General features: G+C 46.2%; 1 protein-coding gene across 2 annotated transcripts in view; it reads right to left on the reverse strand.

The window, feature by feature from the left end:
- KCNG2 (potassium voltage-gated channel modifier subfamily G member 2) overlaps positions 1-20,608 on the reverse strand; it is a 344,727-nt gene that overhangs the window by 161,580 nt on the left and 162,539 nt on the right. The window lies entirely within an intron of this gene.

The raw sequence follows: 20,608 nt of genomic DNA on the forward strand, positions 1-20,608 counted from the left end.
TGGTTGCAACAACACAAATTACATACATTATTAAACAGATCTCTTAAACTGACTGACTTTGAAAATTCACTAGAATGGAAGTGAACTTGATCTCCTCCCAGTCAGCCTGACTGATTGCTGCAGCATGTACTGAGTAGTTTGAGATTTCAGGAGCAGCAGGGAGAAAGGGCATTAAGGAGTTGGAAATCATGCTAGACGGGCAGAGATAGTATAATCCTATAGGAAAGTCGAACTCAGACATTGTGACTGGATTTTTTTTAGGAAATGCTAATTTCTTATCCATTCCTTATAGATCCATTTAATGAATGCAGCGTGTATTGTGAAATCTAGTGACAGATCTGCTCTACATGCTTCCTGACTGTGCAGCTATACGGCATTTTTACAAGCGGCAGATATGATGCAGAAATTTTTAAGACTGAAAAACCAATTTCATACATCTAAATGGGTTTGTTTCGGTAACATTCATGGATTTCTGCAAACCCTATTGAGTGTCACCGAAACTTTGGTCATTATAAACTACATAACTTGGCAAAATACATACTCAAAAGTTAATATATTCTATTACTGATCATCTTTCATATTAAGTTGTCTCCTCAGTGGAGCATACAAATTATTGTCCCAAAGACAAAAAGGGAGGTAGAAAAAAATAGAACCAGAATAAGGCTATGTGCCCACGATGCAGAAATGAAGCAGAAAATTTCTGCAGCGATTCTGCATGTTCTTGGCAGTCAAAAACGCTTGCGGATTTTACCAGCGTTTTTACATGCGGTTTGCCATGCGTTTTTCTAGTGCATTGGGACCTCAAATCCGCATGCAGAAATGCACAAATAATGGACATGCTGCGGATTTTTGAGCGCATCAAAAACGCTGCGGAAAAATCCGCAGAATGGGCATTGAAATTGCGGATTCTCATTGGGGACCATGGGGCACGGATTACCAAGCGTTTCACAAGCGTTTACGCTGCGGAAATTCGCGCAGAATATACGCTTGTAAAACGCTACGTGGGCACATACCCTAAGGCTAAATTTGGGCTCTTAAATGCAAGAAGTAAGTATCACAATTGTGTGCTATAAGTTTTTAAATTGGGGTTTGGATTATATTATTTCATATATGAATATATGATAAACTTGATATTTAATAAAATTGTGATAAGTGGGCCCATTATAAATCCTTAAAGTGCACCTGTCAGCAGGATTGTGCTCAGTAAACTACATACACTGTCAGGTGGGTACCATTACACTGATTAATATGATACCTTGGTTCATGGGCGTACCCAGGATCAAAACTAGGGGGGGGCAAGCCATGGTCACAGATACCGAAGAGAAATATATATATAGTACAATGCAAAGATTTCACTTCTTACATTACATGACCGATATCTATTGCAAATTCCACAATAGCTCAGAAACCGGCAAATCGCTCCACACAGTATACTGGCCCCCATAAAATGCCTCTTACAGGACACTGGTCCCCATATAACGCTCCATACAGGATACTGGCCCCCATATAACGCTCTATACAGAATACTGGCTCCCATATAACGCTCCATACAGGATACTGGCCCCCATATAACGCTCCCTACAGAATACTGGCCCCCATATAACGCTCCATGCAGAATACTGGCCCCCATATAACGCTCCATGCAGGATACTGGCCCCCATATAACGCTCCATACAGACTACTGGCTCCCATATAACGCTCCATACAGGATACTGACCCCCATATAATGCTCCATACTGAATACTGGCCCCCATATAACGCTCCATACAGAATACTGGCCCCCATATAACGCTCCATACAGAATACTGGCCCCCATATAACGCTCCATGCAGGCTGTTCCCCACACATAATGCCTCATGCAGGCTGTTCCCCCCCAGATAATGCCCCACGCAGGCTGTTCCCCCCACATAATGCCCCATGCAGGCTGTTCCCCCCCATATAATGCCCCATGCAGGATGACCCCCCTTCCTTATAATGCCCCATGCAGGATGTCACACCCCCCCTCCCTTATAATGCCCCACACAGGATGTCACCCCCCCTCCCTTATAATGCCCCATGCAGGATGTCACACACACACCCTCCCTTATAATGCCCCATGCAGGATGTCACCCCCCTCCCTTATAATGCCTCATGCAGGATGTCACCCCCCCTCCTCCCTTATAATGCCCCATGCAGGATGTCACCCCCCCCTTATAATGCCCCATGCAGGATGTCACTCCCCCCCCCTTATAATGCCCCATGAAAGATGTCACCCCCCCTCCCTTATAATGCCCCATGCAGGATGTCACACCCACCCCCCTTATAATGCCCCATGCAGGATGTCACACACCCCCTCCCTTATAATGCCCCATGCAGGATGTCACCCCCCCTATAATGTCCCATGCAGGATGTCACCCCCCCCTTAACCCCTTAAGCCCCGCGGGTGGTTTGCACGTTAATGACCGGGCCAATTTTTACAATTCTGACCACTGTCACTTTATGAGGTAATTACTCTGGAACGCTTCAACGGATCCCCCTGATTCTGAGATTGTTTTTTCGTGACATATTGCACTTCATGATTGTGGAAAAATTTCTTCGATATCACTTGCGTTTATTTGTGAAAAAAATGGAAATTTGGCAAAAATTTTGAAAATTTTGCAATTTTCAAAATTTGAATTTTTAAGCCCTGAAATCAGAGCGATATGTCACACAAAAGAGTTAATAAATAACATTTCCCACATGTCTACTTTACATCAGCACAATTTTGGAACCAAATTTTTTTTTTGTTAGGGAGCTATAAGGGTTAAAAGTTGACCAGCGATTTCTCATTTTTCCAACAAAATTTACAAAACCATTTTTTTAGGGACCACATCACATTTGAAGTCACTTGGAGAGGTCTTTATGACAGAAAATACCCAAAAGTGACACCATTCTAAAAACTGCACCCTTCAAGGTGCTCAAAACCACATTCATGAACTTTATTAACCCTTCAGGTGCTTCACAGGAATTTTTTGAATGTGGAAGAAAAAAATGAACATTTAACTTTTTTCACAAAAATGTTACTTTAGACCCAATTTTTTTTATTTTCACAAGGGTAACAAGAAAAAATGGACCCCAAAATTTGTTGTGCAATTTCCCCTGGGCACGCAGATACCCAATATTTGGGGAAAAAACACTGTTTGGGCGCACGGCAGGGCTCGGAAGGGAAGGAGCGCCATTTGACTTTTTGATTGTAAAATTTGCTTGAATAATTAGTGGACGCCATGTTGTGTTTGAAGAGCCCCTGTGTGCCCAAACTTTGGAGCTCCCCCCACAAGTGACCCCATTTTGGAAACTAGACCCCCAAAAGCACCTATCTAGATTCATAGTGAGCACTTGGAACCCCAGGTGCTTCCCAAATTGATTCATAAAAATGAAAAAGTGTTTTTTTTTTCACTTTTTCATTTTTACGAATCAATTTGTGAAGCACCTGGGGGTTCCAAGTGCTCACTATGCATCTAGAAAGGTGCCTTGGGGGGTCTAGTTTCCAAAATGCGGTCACTTGTGGGGGAGCTCCAAAGTTTGGGCGCAGAGGGGCTCTCCAAACGCAACGTGGTGTCCGCTAACAATTTGAGCCGATTTTCCATTCAATTTGTTAGCGGATATCATGTTGCATTTGGAGAGTCCCTGTGTGCCCAAACATTGGAGCTCCCCCACAAGTGACCCCATTTTGGAAACTAGACCCCCCAAGGCACCTATCTAGATGCATAGTGAGCACTTGGAACCCCAAGTGCTTCACAAATTGATTCATAAAAATTAAAAAATGTATTTTTTTTCACTTTTTCATTTTTTACGAATCAATTTGTGAAGCACCTGGGGGTTCCAAGTGCTCACTATGCATCTAGATAGGTGCCTTGGGGGGTCTAGTTTCCAAAATGGGGTCAATTGTGGGGGAGCTCCAAAGTTTGGGCACACAGGGGCTTTCCAAACGCAACATGGTGTCCGCTAACAATTTGAGCCGACAATTTGTTAAAGGATATCATGTTGCATTTGGAGAGTCCCTGTGTGCCCAAACATTGGAGCTCCCCCACAAGTGACCCCATTTTGGAAACTAGACCCCCCAAGGCACCTATCTAGATTCATAGTGAGCACTTGGAACCCCAGGTGCTTCACAAATGAATTCATAAAAATGAAAAAGTGTTTTTTTTTTCACTTTTTCATTTTTACGAATCAATTTGTGAAGCACCTGGGGGTTCCAAGTGCTCACTATGCATCTAGATAGGTGCCTTGGGGGGTCTAGTTTCCAAAATGGGGTCACTTGTGGGGGAGCTCCAATGTTTGGGCACACAGGGGCTCTCCAAACGCAAAATGGCGTCCGCTAACAATTTGAGCCGATTTTCCATTCAATTTGTTAGCGGACACCATGTCGCGTTTGGAGAGCCCGTGATGTGCCTAAACAGTGGAGCTCCCCCACAAGTGTCCCCATTTTGGAAACTATACCCCTCAAGGATTTTATTAAGGTGTATAGTGAACATTTTGAACCCAGAGGTACGGCAAAGAATTTGTTTACATTAGGTCATCATATTGAATAAGTTGTCATTATTCTTGAGCGCAAGTGCTCGCTACTTGAGTTTGCATCGGGTACACAGGTATGCACCATGTACAGCGTGTGCTCGAGTGACATGCTCGAGTCCCTGCTCCGCATGTTTCACGGTTATTAGACACCCAAAAAAAAACATGCGGGGATCGCTCGTGCATGGAAGGCAATCCCCGTAAAGTTTTTTGGCCGCGAAGCATGTGGGGCAGAGACTCGAGCATGTCACTCAAATACCCACGATACTCAATGCATACCAGAGCACCCGATGCAAACTCAAGTAGCGAGCACTTGCTCTCAACACTAGTCGCCATATCGTCATCTTTTTTTCTTACTTTTGAAAAAAATCCCAACCCCAGCCCTAACCCTAGCACAACCCTAGCCCTAGCACAACCCTAGCCCTAGCACAACCCTAGCCCTAGCACAACCCTAGCCCCAGCACAACCCTAGCCCCAGCACAACCCTAGCCCCAGCACAGCCCTAGCCCCAAACCCAGCCCTAACCCTAGCCCAATCCTAACCCAAGAGTTTATTTTTGACGCTGTTCCTTGTGCGGTATAAGTGATTAGACGACTTTATTCTTCGGGTCAGTGTGATTACAGCAATGCCAGAATCATATGGGGTTTTTATGACTGACAGCTGTCACACACTAAAAGACGCATTTTTTGTAAAATCTAGTTTTTGCATCGCCATATTTTGAGAGCTATAATTTTTCCAGATTTTGGCAGACAGTCATGTGACGGCTCGTTTTTTGCGGGATGACTTGACGTTGTTATTGTTGCCATTTTCAGGCACGTGACATTTTTTGATCGCTTTCTATTCCGATTTTTGGGAGGCAGAATAAACAAAAACCAACAATTCAGGAATTGTTTTTTTTTTTTTTTTTAATTCTGTTCCGCGTGTGGTAAAATTGATGAGGTATCTTTATTCTTCGGGTCAGTACGTTTACAGCGGTACCACATTTGTATCATTTTTCTATGTTTTTGCGCTTATACACAATAAAAGCTATTTTATAGAAAAAAAATATTTTTTAGCATCGCTTTATTCTGAGAGCTATAACTTTTTTATTTTTCGGCTGATGGAGCTGTATGGTGGCTTGTTTTTTGCGGGACGAGATGACGTTTTCAGCGGTATAATTTTTATTTATATGCGTCTTTTTGCTCACGTGTTATTCCACTTTTTGTTTGGCGGTATGGTGATAAAGCATTGTTTTTTGCTTCGTTTTTTTTTTTTTTTTACCGTGTTCACTGAAGGGGTTCACTAGTGGGACAGTTTTATAGGTCAGGTTGTTCCGGACGCGGCGATACCAAATATGTGTACTTTTATTGTTTTTTTTTTTTTTTTTTATAATAATATTTATTGATGGGTACATTATATTTTTATTTTTGGTGGATTATATTTTTTATTTTTTTTTTATATTTTTGCAAATTTTTTTTTTATTTTTTTTTCCACTTTCACACAGTTTATACACTTTATTACTTTGTCCCACTCTGGGACTTTCACTTTTTTTTCTCTGATCGCCTGCATGGCACAGGAATGCAGCACCATCCCTATGCCATGCAAGCTGTCAGAAATGCACAGTGTGAAGATTGCTTGGAGATGCACTGCGCATGTCCAAGCAATCTTCCTGCTGTCTGGTGACCCGGATGTTGTCATGACGACATCGGGTCATCATGGCAACACCCGGGAAGCCTTTGCAGACTGCGCTGGAAGCCGGAAGAGGAGGTGAGTATCGGCGATCACCTCCCCTTGCCCCCGCAATGCCGCGATCGACTTCGATCGCAGCATCGCGGGGGTTAACGTGCTGGGAGCGGTGCAGGACCACTCCCTGCACATAGTACCGGGTGTCAGCTGTGACAATCAGCTGACACCCGGCGGCGATCGTGCCCGCACAGCCTGTGTGCACGCGCGATCGCCATGACGTACTAATACGGGTTTGGCTCTTAAGTCCCAGGGCACAGACGCGTATTAGTACGGCAAATGTTGTTAAGGGGTTAAAATGTCCCATGCAGGATGTCACCCCCCCTTATAATGCCCCATGCATGATGTCCCCCCCATATAATGCCCCATGCAGGATGTCACCCCCCCTCCCTTATAATGCCCCATGCCTCCATACAATAAAAAAAAAAATAATCAAATACTCACCTCATGTCTCACCTGCTGCCGCTGCTCCAGACTCCTCAGCGTCGCCGGCGTCTTCCCACTCTGCGCTGTGACTGCTCAGGAGAGAGCGCGGTGTAAAGACGTCACCACGCCCTCTGACCAGAGACGTCACAGTGCAGCAGCCGCGGAAGAGACAGGATTGCTGCGGAGGCACGGGGAGGGGTAAGTATTCTGCCGGGGCCCTGAGCAAGCGGGGGGGAGCGGGCGCTGACGGTGAGGGGCCCCGGCATTTGCCCGGGTGCGCCGGGTGCTGACGCCGGCCCTGGTGTGCGCCGTGCGTCCCTGCTTCTAGGGGGGGGGCAGCTGCCCCCTCCTGCCCCACGGTGGGTACGCCCATGCCTTGGTTGATGAAATCCGTGCTGAGGTTCTTGTGTAATCTTTACTTTCAGTTTGGAGATAATGATATGCTTGTGCTCCGGGGCCGCCTGTGGGGGGCGCTCTATCTGGTGCTCTGCTTATATATTCATCTGTATGCTCTTATGACAGCTTAATGTGCCTTCACTGTCCTGCCTCCTATTTTACCTAGCCCCGCACTATTAGATGCATTATGTAAAATAGGAGGCAGGTCAGTGAAGGCACAGTGAGCTGTCAAAAGAGCATACAGATGAATATGTAGGCAGAGCACCAGATAGAGCACCCCCACAGGCCGCCCCGGAGCACGAGCATATCATTATCTCCAAACTGAAAGTAAAGATTGCACAAGAACCAGAGGACAGATTTAATCAACCAAGGTATCATATTAATCAGTATAATGTCACCCACCTGATAGTGTATGTAGTTTACTGAGCAAAATCCTGCGGACAGGTGCACTTTAAGCTGTATGGCAGCTTAGCAAGAGTATATTACAGACTCTTAATCTTAGGGAATTGTGGGTCTTTATTTAAACTGCTATATCTATTTTTAAAGGTAATCTATCGCTTTTTTGGATAAAATTAAATGGTGGTGTGTTTTTTTACTAACTTTTTAACCCCTTTCTGGCCCAAGGTGTACTAATACATATCTGTGCCCTGGGCCTTATGGGACATATACGTATTAGTACGCCTTGGAGATTGCGCCAGCACACAAGCGGTGCGGGCGAGATCGCCGCCGGGTGTCAGCTGATTGTCACTGCTGACACCCAGTGCTATGTGCAGGGAGTGGTCCCGCACCGCTCTCTGCACATTAACCCTGGAAATACTGCGATCGAAATCGATTGCTGCATTCCAGTGGCAAGAGGAGGTAAGTGCGATACAAACCTTCTCTGCCGGTGTCCCGCGGCGTCTGAGTCTGGTCCCGGATGTTGTCATGGTGACCCGATGTCATCATGACAACATCCGGGTCACCAGCAGGCAGGAAGTTACTTTGGTCATGCGCAGTGCGTGACCAAAGTAATTTCTCCCTGTGCAGCGCTGACAGGCTGCATAACACAGGGATGGTGCTGCATTCCTGCGCTATACAGCCGATCAGGCTGCAAAAAGTGAAAGTCTCATAGTGGAACAATGTGTAAAAGACCAAAAAGTGAACAAAAAAAAAAATTGTAAAAATATTAAAAAATAATAATAAAAAAAATAAATACAAATATATTGTACCCATAAATAAATAATCTTATGAAAAAAATAAAATAAACCAATAATATACACATATTTGGTATCTTGATGTTCCTTTATCCAAGGTGTGCAACATAAGCAAGAATTTTACAACCCATGGCACTGTAGCTAATCTCCTTGGACGTGGATGGCAGAGAAAAATTGATGAAAGGTTGCAACATAGGATAGTCCGGATGGTGGATAAGCAGCCCCAATCAAGTTACAAAGAAATTCAAGCTGTCCTTCAGGCCAATGGTAACATAGTAACGTAGGTTGAATAAAGACCTAGGTCCATCCAGTTCAACCTTTCTCCCCCAATTGTACTCCCTACACTAACATACTAACTTACTGGGACTAGGCCTCACAAATGTATTATTACAATTTTTATTATTGCTGCACTATTATAATAAAAAATTAACCCGTTTATAATTTTTTTAATTAGTTTTATATTTTGCATTACTCTTGTGATTCTAATAATGGTATTACTAAAGTCCCTATGCCTAAATCTGTTGATCCAGAAGAAAGCAAAAAACCCAGGACACATTCAGCCATGGTGCATTAGTGTCAGTGCAAACTATTTGTTGACATTTGAATTAAATGAAACGCTCTGGCAGGAGATCCAGGAGGATTCCACTGCTGACACAGAGACATAAAAATGCTGGACTGCAGCTTGCCAAAATGTACACTAATAAGCAAAAATCCTTCCGGGAAAAGCATCTTGTGGACAGATGAGATCAAGATAGAGCTTTTGGTAAAGCACCTCAATCTATTGTTTACCAACAATGGAATGAGGCCTTCAAAGAAAAGAACACACTACCTACAGTCAAATATGGTGGAGGTTCAATGATGTTTTGGTGTTGTTTTGCAGCCTCTGGAACTGGGTGCCTTGACTGTGTGCAAGGTATCATGAAAGCTGAAGATTACCAAAGGATTTTGGGTCACAATGCAGTGCCCAGTGTCCGAAAGCAGGGTTTGCGTTCTAAGTCATGGGTCTTCCAGCAGGACAATGACTCCAAATATACTTCAAGAAGCGCCCAGAAATGGATGGAAAAAGTACTGGAGAGTTCTGAAGTGCTCAGCAATGAGTCCAGATCTAAGTCCCATTGAACACCTGTGGAGAGATCTTAAAATGATCTTTTTGAGGCTGAAGCAGTTTGCAAAAGAAGAATGGTCCAAAATTCCACTTCAGACGTATGATAAGCTTTGCCTTTTTTGCCCTGTTTTATTTTTGCGGGCAATAAACATGTGTATAGCAACATATATATAATTGCAATAATTTTCTGGGAGAAATACTTCATTTTCTGGAACAATTTCAACGGTGCCACTTTCGGCCATGTCTGTATAATTTTGCTATTAATTATAGTTGTAACACAAGTTTCATAGTTTCCATTAATATAATATAAAGTGTAAAGGGTTTACTCCATCTTTGAGTCACTTGAGTATTTATAAAGTGTCTGGACACTTGAGTTTTAGCACAGGCTGGAGCCACTTGTTATTTATGGGTAATACAATTTTCAAAACAATTTTCTGAAAACTGTTGAGTCTCAAGCTATGATGTAAACCAAATCTGGCTAATGGCATTATTAATAAACAGGATGCTTAGCTTTAGTTTTGGAATTTTCCTCAATAGGATTTCCAGTAAAGTAGCAAATACATCTAGGAATGAATATTGTGTACTATGAGATTACTTCACTTTTAGCAAATTGTTTTGCTGGTTGCTTTTTCCTTAACCAAATAAATCTGATGAACAAAGCTTGCAAGAGTTACTATTTTTTTCATAAATAAAAGTAATATTCATTTTTCTTGACTTTTTCTTTTGATAGAAAAGTAATATCTTTTAAATATGCTAACTTCATAAATTAAATGGTAACCTTCATTTCAGTAAGTCAGATTATTTTGATGTCACATATATTCAGAATGGTAGAATCTACCCAGGCTTCTTCTGGGTTATCAATCTATGCTTTTAAAGTACAACCCCAATTCCCAAAAAGTTGGTATGCTATGGAAAATGTAATGAAAACAAGAATGCAATGATTTGGAAATCTCTTATAGCGATATTTTATTCACAACAGAACATAGAACACAGATCAGAAGTTGAAAGTTTGTTTTTTTTTCAAATTAAAAAAAAATCAAACTCATTTAAAAATTGATGGCAGCAATACATTTCAAAAAAAGTTGAACAGGGCCATGTCTAAAATTGTGTAGCAGCTCCTCTTCTCAACTGTCTGTAAACATCTGAGAAGAAGACCAATTACTGGAGTTTTGGGAGAGAAATGTTACCCCATTATTGTCTGATGTAAGTGACGCGCCCCCTGGGACATATTCCTTTTTGAGGGGAATACCCGGCACCGGATCAGATGGGGGGGGGTTGTAGTCTCCGAGCGGCTGTGACCCGGTCCCGTGCCCAGGGCGTCAAGCTAAGTGTTATGTGGCAGTCCTACAGATGTTATTAAAGTTCTTTTATGTCGACTACGCCACCCGTTGTGATGCGGTCACTGTGGCCGCCGCTGCAGCAGGGTCCGCTGAGGCTGATGGTGGATGTGCAGCTTGGTGGGATAACCCCCAACGGGAGGGGTATAGCCTCAGAGGGGACAGGCGCAGAGGATGGGGGTTGTGGTGGTGCAGTGCAGCCGGCAATGAAGACAGACTCGGGTTGTGCAGTTAAGGGTGTTTACTTACTGCTGATGTTGTACTGGTCACTCCAGCTGCTAGTGACCACCCGAGCCGTGCTGCGTCCACCAGGTCCTGGATCCAGCCAACCCCCAAACAAGTCCGGAGCGTGGCCCTGAGCTCTCCCTCTGTCCTTTCTTCAGCCGTCCCCACCAGGGATTCACCTAGGTCCAGCTCCCTCGGGCCTTCTTTCGGGACACCCTTGGCCCTGGGTTCCCTGACCCTTCACGTGGTGTGCCTTCGGGGTGAATGTGGTAGGTGACCGTGACAGACACTGCCCACGGTCCCCGGTCTCTGGCTGGGGATTGTTTTTGCCCCCCACCAGCTTGGGTTCCGGTACCCTGATGCTGACTCCTCACCCGGTGCTCTAATTTGGGTTCTTGGGTCCCTTCTGTTTTCCCCTCTCTGGGTCTTTCTCTGCTCCACTCTCTCTCTCTCCAGGGCTGCTGTTTCCTTCTCTCTCTCCAACTGACTTGTTCTCAGCGTCTGACCCTGATCTAAGTTGGTGCCCTCCTTATATATCCCTCTATGTGTGAGCTCAGGTGACCAGCACCCAATGAGCTCCTATCACTACCCAGACTGCTCCCCCTATCTGCCCCTACACTACATGGGATGTACCACCCCCCTCCCACTCCAGCCAGGAACAGGCTCGGTTGTACCTGCACATTTCTAAGTGGGAGTACCGTCGGCCTGCTCCTCTGGAATGGGATGTATGTAGTGCATGCAGTCTATCTGAGCTCAGTTCCACACTCCTTCCTTACCCGGGAGTGGAATATCACACCTCTGGGTTGAGGTGCAATACCCCTGTAGCAGCCGAATCCTCAGGGTGCTACATTCCCCCCTGGTAAATCACAGCACGTCCTCGGGCTGTAAGACAAAAACACCAAAACATACAAAATTTTTATATAAACATATAAACCATATAAGACATTATATATATAACATATCTTATCAGATAAAACTTTCTCGTAGACTTCTCTTGTCTCTGGTTCCTCCTCCGGACACTGTGCAACGTGTGTCCGGGAAAAGTGCGACAGTCTCTTAGAAAAACTGGTTTTCCTATAAAACCGGTAGGGGGCGCTTTAGGACGCGCAACTATATACAGGGAAAGTTGGCCGCTCTCAGTCCTCGGCCAGGTAGAGGGAAGGGAATGGCTGCTCACAGTCCTCAGCCTGTAGGATGAAGGGGTTAACAGGTAAAGAGTTCCCTGGTCCCAACGGGGACTATTTTCAACAGTTTCAGTTTCTTTATACCCCCATTGGGTAACTTATTTACAGCACCTGCTCTGCCGCACTCAACGGCGTCTTCCTCCTGCTCTTTGCTTATAGCTGGTTGTAACTTCAGACCCGTCCGGCCATGTGAGCTGGCTGAACAAGTCCTCTCCCAGGTGTGGCACCCTTGGTTTTACGGGCGCGGGCGCGGTGGTGGTGGCGCCCGGGTTGCCCAGGCCTTGCGGCCAGGCCTGGGGCACCTGGAAGGTGAAGGGCACCGTTAATACGGCGGCGCCCTGGGCTACCTGGCCTTGCGGCCAGGCCGGAGGCTCCGCGGAGGTAGGGGGCGCTGTTGGTGATGCGGCGCCCGGGGGTACTAGGCCTTGCGACCAGGCTGGTGGTATTTCCTGCTTTGTCACGCTCCGGGTCGAGGCGCGTGACGTCACAGGGGTCGCTGCGGCGGCTTCCGGTCGGGGCCTAGTCCATTGCGGTGACGTGGCGGCTACGGGCACAGCAGGGGGACTTTCGGGCTCTGCGACGGGGAGCTGGGGCAGGTGAGCGGTGTCACGGCTTGGGGTATAGGCGTCCCCTTTACCTGCCTCCATGCGTTCGGCTCCCTCCTCGGCGCCGTCTCCGGCCTTGGGTCCTCCCGCGCCATCCTCAGAGGCGGTCTGCTTCCTCTTCCAGGGTAGCGTGCTCCGCTGACTGGTCTCTGCGTGCTGAGCCATCTCCCGGCTCCACTCCGCCAGTATCTCCCGCTGTACCCGGGCCATCCTCCGTGCGAGGCCCTCCAGGGCAGTTTGTGCACACTCCCGGTCTCGGGGGAGCTGCGCTAGGATCTCCGCTAGACCTAGCGGGGTTGTGGACTCTAGCAGGCTCCTGACCATCGGGTCGGTGCTGCTCTGCTCGGCTTCCGGCAGGCTCCTGGCCAGCGGGCCGGTGCTGCTCTGCCCTCCTTCCTCGGTCTCTAGCAGACTCCTGGCCAGCGGGCCGGTGCTGTTCTGCTCTCTTTCCATCTCCGGGTGAGCTTTTCTGCTGCTCCTTTCCAGGCTTCCTGCCTCCGGGTGCGCTCGCTCCAGACTGCTCCAAGCGACACCCATCTTTTCTCTTCTCTTTCGTCTCCTCCCACTTCGAGGGCGGTCCCGGGGCAACTCGGTGACTGTCAGCTCCAGGGGGAGTTCTTTCACGCTGACAGACACCTCCAGCATCACAGTCTCTGTTGGTGGGGGCGGTTTCCACTTTTGGCGCCATTTTCTGTCCTGGCCCACGATGGGAGGTGGCCTCCTGCCCTCCTTTGGCACGCCCATAATGGCGTCCGCTGCTCTTCCAAGGCGGGAAATCTGCGGTTTTGGCGGGAATCGCTTCCCAGTGGCGGGAAACTCTGCAGATGGCGGGAACAAGCTGGAAATGGCGGACAATCGGCGGGAAACGACTGGTGATGGAGTCCGATGGCGTGGACCCTCCGGAACCGGCGGGAGACTTCTTTCTGAGGTAAACTTGCACTTTTCTTCAGGCACGCAGTACCCGGGTGTTGCGGGCACGTAATCCTGCCGACTACGCCAAAGTTGACGCGCCCCCTGGGACATATTCCTTTTTGAGGGGAATACCCGGCACCGGATCAGATGGGGGGGGGTTGTAGTCTCCGAGCGGCTGTGACCCGGTCCCGTGCCCAGGGCGTCAAGCTAAGTGTTATGTGGCAGTCCTACAGATGTTATTAAAGTTCTTTTATGTCGACTACGCCACCCGTTGTGATGCGGTCACTGTGGCCGCCGCTGCAGCAGGGTCCGCTGAGGCTGATGGTGGATGTGCAGCTTGGTGGGATAACCCCCAACGGGAGGGGTATAGCCTCAGAGGGGACAGGCGCAGAGGATGGGGGTTGTGGTGGTGCAGTGCAGCCGGCAATGAAGACAGACTCGGGTTGTGCAGTTAAGGGTGTTTACTTACTGCTGATGTTGTACTGGTCACTCCAGCTGCTAGTGACCACCCGAGCCGTGCTGCGTCCACCAGGTCCTGGATCCAGCCAACCCCCAAACAAGTCCGGAGCGTGGCCCTGAGCTCTCCCTCTGTCCTTTCTTCAGCCGTCCCCACCAGGGATTCACCTAGGTCCAGCTCCCTCGGGCCTTCTTTTGGGACACCCTTGGCCCTGGGTTCCCTGACCCTTCACGTGGTGTGCCTTCGGGGTGAATGTGGTAGGTGACCGTGACAGACACTGCCCACGGTCCCCGGTCTCTGGCTGGGGATTGTTTTTGCCCCCCACCAGCTTGGGTTCCGGTACCCTGATGCTGACTCCTCACCCGGTGCTCTAATTTGGGTTCTTGGGTCCCTTCTGTTTTCCCCTCTCTGGGTCTTTCTCTGCTCCACTCTCTCTCTCTCCAGGGCTGCTGTTTCCTTCTCTCTCTCCAACTGACTTGTTCTCAGCGTCTGACCCTGATCTAAGTTGGTGCCCTCCTTATATATCCCTCTATGTGTGAGCTCAGGTGACCAGCACCCAATGAGCTCCTATCACTACCCAGACTGCTCCCCCTATCTGCCCCTACACTACATGGGATGTACCACCCCCCTCCCACTCCAGCCAGGAACAGGCTCGGTTGTACCTGCACATTTCTAAGTGGGAGTACCGTCGGCCTGCTCCTCTGGAATGGGATGTATGTAGTGCATGCAGTCTATCTGAGCTCAGTTCCACACTCCTTCCTTACCCGGGAGTGGAATATCACACCTCTGGGTTGAGGTGCAATACCCCTGTAGCAGCCGAATCCTCAGGGTGCTACATAAGATTCTAGCTTGCTGAACAGTCCTGGGTTGTCTTTGCCAGATGTTTTGTTTCATAATGAGCCAAATGTTGTCTTTTGGTGAAATGTCTGGACTGCAGGCGGCAGGCTCATAACTCAAAGTCTTCTTTTGAGTAGCCAGGCTTGGGTAGGATGCAGAATGTGGTTTAGCATTCTTCCCTAGAATATACATTGTCTGAATGGGAGTATATGTTGTTCTCAAACCTCTATATAATGCTCAGCATTGTACTGCCTTTCAAAATGTGTAAGCTGCCAATGCCATAGGCACTAATGCAGCCCCGTTCCATCAGACGAGAGTCTTTGGAGCTGTGCGCTGATAAAATGGATGGTCCTACACGTCTTGAGTTCTCAAGACACAGCTTCGTGGTTTACCATTTTGCCTCACTTTTAAATAAGCTTTGGTAAAGAAAAGACAGCACAGTTTCTGGATTGTGTTGATATATGGCTTCTTTTATGCATGATAGAGCTTTAACTTGCATGACAGAATCATGCCCATTTTTAATGCAGTGCCACCAGAGAGCCCGTAGATCATAAGCATTCTATGATGGCCGTCGGCATGGTCCCCTGTGCACTTGGATTTCTCGAGAATCTCAGAATCTGTTGACGATATGTGCTGTAGATGGTGGGATATTCAAAGTGTAATTTAACTTTGACGAACATTTTTCCTGAAATTGTTCCACTATTTTCAGACTAAGTTGTTGCTTAACCCATTTCCGACGACATCAGTAATAGTATGTAGCTGTGCCCTGGGACTTATGGACCAGCTACGTACTATTACACGAGCAGCGATCGTCATCATCCAAAAAATAAAAAAGTTATAGGTCTCAGAGTAAAGCAATGCAAAAAAAAATATTTTTTCTAGAAAATAGTTTTTATTGTGCAAAACATAAAAAAACATAAAAATGCAGTACCGCTGTAAGCGTACTGACCCAAAGAATAAAGCTGCCTTATCAATTTTACCACACGCGGAGCGGCAAAAACCCCCCCCATAAAAACAATTCCGGAATTGCTGTTTTTTGTTTATTCTGCCTCCCAAAATTGAGAATAGAAAGAGATCAAAAAATGTCACATGCCCGAAAATGGTACCAATAAAAACATCAACTTGTCCCGCAAAAAACAAACTATCACATGACTCTGTCAGCCAAAATATGGAAAAATTATTGCTCTCAAAAAATGGCGATGCAAAAACTAGTCTTTGCAAAAAAAAAGTTGCTTTTAGTGTGTGACAGCTGTCAATCATAAAAACCCGATATGAATCTAGCATCACTGTAATCGCACCGACCCGAAGAATAAAGTCGTCTAATCACTTATACCGCACGAGGAACGGTGTGAAAAAATTAACTTTAGGGTTAGGGCTGTAATAGGGTTGGGGTTAGGGTTGTATTAGGGTTGGCGCTAGGGTTGTGCTAGGGTTAAGGTTGTGTTAGGATTGTGCTAGGATTAGGGTTGGGCTAGGCTAGGGTGGAGGGTTGGGCTAGGCTAGGGTGGAGGGTTGGGCTAGGGTGGAGCTAGGCTTAGGGTTGTATTAGGGTTGGGGTTAGGGTTGTGCTAGTGTTGGGCTAGGGTTGTATTTGGGTTGGAGTTAGGGTTATGCTGGGTTAGGGTTGTCTAAGGGTTAGGGTTGGGCTAGGGTTGGGCTAGGGTGGAGCTACGGTTAGGGTTAGGGTTGGGCTAGAGTTAGGGTTGGGATTTTTTCAAAAGTAAAGAAAAATGATGACGATATGGCGACCAGTGTTGAGCGCAAGTGCTCGCTACTTGAGTTTGCATCGGGTGCTCGTGTATGCACTGAGTATCGCAGGTGTTCGAGCGACATGCTTTAGTCTCCACCCCATATGCTTTGTGGCCAAAAAACGTTGCTAGGATCGCCTGCCATGCACGAGCAATCCCCGCATGATTTTTTTGGGTGTCTAACAACCGTGAAACATGCGGGGCAGGGACTCGAGCATGTCACTTGAGCACCCGTAATACATGGTGCATACCCGCCTACCCGATTCAAACTCAAGTAGAGAGCACTTATGCTCAAGACTAATGACAACTTATTCAATATGATGACCTAATGTTATCAAATTCTGTCATATCTCTGGGTTCAAAATGTACACTATACCTCTTGATAAAATCCTTGAGGGGTCTAGTTTCCAAAATGGAGTCAATTGTGGGGGGTTTCCACTATTTAGGCACATCAGGGGCTCCCAAAATGCGACATGGCGTCCGTTCTTGATTCCAGCCATTTTTGCGTTCAAAAAGTCACACAGTGCTCCTTCCCTTCTGAACCCTGACGGGCGCCCAAACGGTGTATTTTCCCCACATATGGGGTATTGGCATACTCAGGAGAAATTGCACAACAGTTTTTAGGTTCTATTTTCTCCTCTTACCCTTGTGAAGCTAAAAAATTTGAGGCTAAAAGATTATTTTTGTGGAAAAAAATAGATTTTATTTTCACGGCTTCATGTTCTAAACTTCGCTGACGCACCTGGGGGTTCAAGGTGCTCACCACACATCTAGATAAGTTCCCTGAGGGGTCTAGTTTCCAAAATGGGGTTACTTGTGGGGGGTTTCCACTGTTTAGGCACATCAGGGGCTCTCCAAACGCAACATGGCGTCCGCTAATTATTCAAGCAAATTTTACATTCAAAAAGTCAAATGGCGCTCCTTCCCTTCCGAACCCTGCCGTGCGCCCAAGCAGTGGTGTTCCCCCACATATGGGGTATCGACTTAGTCAGGAGAGATTGCACAACAAGTTGCATGGTGCAATTTCTCCTGTTACCTTTATGAAAATGCAAAATTGCTGGCTGAAATACATTTTTGTGGGAAAATTGAGAAAATTTTATTTTCACGACTTCATGTTATAAACTTCTGTGAAGCACTGGGGGTTCAAGGTGCTCACCACACATCTAGATAAGTTCCCTGAGGGGTCTAGTTTCCAAAATGGTGTCACTTGTGGGGGGTTTCCACTGTTTAGGCACATCAGGGGCTCTCTAAATGCAACATGGCGTCCGCTAATTATTCAAGCAAATTTTACATTCAAAAAGTCAAATGGCACTCATTCCCTTCTGAGCCCTGCCGTGCGCCCAGACAGTGTTTTTTCCCCACGTATGGGGTATCTGTGTGCTCAGGAGAATTTGCACAACAAATTTTGGGATCCATTTTTTCCTGTTACCCCTGCAAAAATAAAAAATTGGGGTCTAAAGTAACATTTTTGTGAAAAAAGTTAAATGTTCATTTTTTTCTTCCCCATTCCAAAAATTCCTGTGAAGCACGTGAAGGGTTAATAAACTTCTTGAATGTTGTTTTGAGCACCTTGAAGGGTGCAGTTTTTATCATGAAGCACAATATGTCACAAAAAACAATCTCAGAATCAGTGGGATCCGTTGAAGTGTTCCAGAGGTATTACCTCATAAAGTGACAGTGGTCAGATTTGTAAAAATTGGCCTGGTCATTAATGTGCAAACCACCCTTGGGGGTAAAGGGGTTAATTGATTAATTTCTGATCATATTTGCTTTTGAGAGACTCTGCCTCTCTAACATTCTCGTTTCACACATAGGCATGTGACTTATTTAAAAATCATTTTTCATTTAATTTTACTACTTACTTTTCCAGCCTCCTGTTAACCCAGTCCAAACTTTTTGGAGATGTGTTACTGCCATTATTTCTAAATGAGTTAATCGTTATGATATGTGTTCTATGCTATGTTGTAAAAAAAAAAAAAAAGAATGGAATTATCTCTTATAGCCATATTTTATTCTCATTTTACACAGCTTCCCAAGTTCTTCTGCATGTGGCTGCACACATTTAGTTTCTATGTCCGAGAGATGAAGAGTGGGACTCTGTTCAGGAGCAGACTTTGGCAATGATTAATGTTGCCTTGTGGTTCTACAGTATTTCTTTAGAATGGTTCCTTTTTGACACTTCAGAAAGTGGTAAGAGAGGTGGCTATGCATGTGTGCAGCTCTATCCATTGAATTTACAACAGTTGTGAAATGTGAGGCAATCATTGCAGTGCAGATTAATTGAAAAAGGCTCCTGGCAGGTTCAACTTGCAGGACTCCAATTTATCAGACACTTAGGCTGTGTTCACACGATGCGTATTTCATGCGTTTCCGCGGCGTTTTTGCAGTTGCGTAAACGCCGCGGAAACGCATGAAAAACGCATGGTAGAAGGGCAGCAATGTTCCCCAATGGAAATCCGCATGTGCTGTGCCCATGATGCGGATTTTTCCGCAGCGTTAACGCTGCGGTCAAAAATCCGCAGCATGTCAATTAATTTTGCGGAAACGCGGCGATTTCGCCGCCATTGACTTGCATTAGAACGCGCCAATTCCGCAAGACAGCATTTGTACTTGCGTAATTGGTGCGTTCTAATGTGCGGATGGTACCCGGGTGTGGAGGAGAGGAGAGTCTCATCCACACCCAGGTACCATTGAAAAAGCTGTAAAAAGAAGAATAAAATAAAAAATAAATGTATTCTTACCATCTGTCGGCCCGCGCTGCGCTCCCGCTTGGTTCCCGGCACTTGCAGTGAGTTGTAGGACCTGCGGTGACGTCAGAGTCATGTGACGGGTCACGTGACGCTGACGTCGGCAGGTCTTTCAATTCAAAGTTGCCGGCAGCCGGGAGAACGGAGTGAGCAGGACAGCGCGGGCCATCGGAGGTAAGTATATACACTCTCTCGGTTCACACTGTATAAATCCATGCTGTTTGCATGGATTTATACAGTGTGACCTAGTTATCAAGCACTTTCCAGGTGATGCTAACATCGCCTGGAAAGCGCTTGTCAATCTGCATGCGGAAACGCATGTGAATCTGCATGTGGATCCGCATGTATTCTGCAGGAAAAACGCATGCACAATCTGCATGCGTTTTTTCTGCCAGGGAGATGCAGAAATGATGCAGAAATTTTCTGCTTCATTTCTGCATCGTGTGCACATACCCTTACAAATACAGATTTGATACAATAGAAGGTTGCATTCAAAGTTTGCAGGTGCATTTTGGCTGCATTGCAAGGTTTATGTTACGTTTTCCAAAATCATGGCAAAACTGCTGCTTTTTTTCTATAGTTTTGGAAAATTGCTGCAGAAATAATGTGGTCATGCCATTATATTATGAACATCATGTCAAAAACAGTGTGTTTTTGAATTGACTTTATAAAACAGTTTTTTTTGTATCACTTGGGAGTGGTTTAATATGACAATACAGTCTTCAGACCAGAGAAGGGTGTGAATTCCTGGTTTACAGGGATGTTAAGTAACCAGTGTAATGCAGCAGTATTCACACAGTGCGGTAAAGAGGCAGTGATCCAGGTTAGTCCAACTTAAAAGTCTTTATTTTGGCAACTCACAATAAAAAGGCAAATGTTATCCTCCGGATCGCTGCCAGATCGTCCATAACAGTCTGTAACACTCCGTTGTCATGGGTAACTACACCACCTTGTCTCTCGTAGGTGCGTCAGTGGCTTTCTTTCTCTGGCCTGTGTTCAGTCTCACCCAGACTTGTACTGCAGAGAGCTCCTGCTCTCAAGCTTGCAAACCAAACACTGACACACCCAAAGCTCAACTAAAAGTTTAAATAGGTTTCGTGGACATGGGCTACTCCCAAAACCCGGAGTGGAGGGAGAGGTCCATCCCACTACCAATCCTATAGACCTCTCCAAAAATAAAAGCC

This window comes from Phyllobates terribilis, unplaced genomic scaffold (assembly GCF_046119375.1).
Source record: "Phyllobates terribilis strain yellow unplaced genomic scaffold, ASM4611937v1 Scaffold_4__5_contigs__length_816908805, whole genome shotgun sequence".
NCBI lineage: Eukaryota > Metazoa > Chordata > Amphibia > Anura > Dendrobatidae > Phyllobates > Phyllobates terribilis.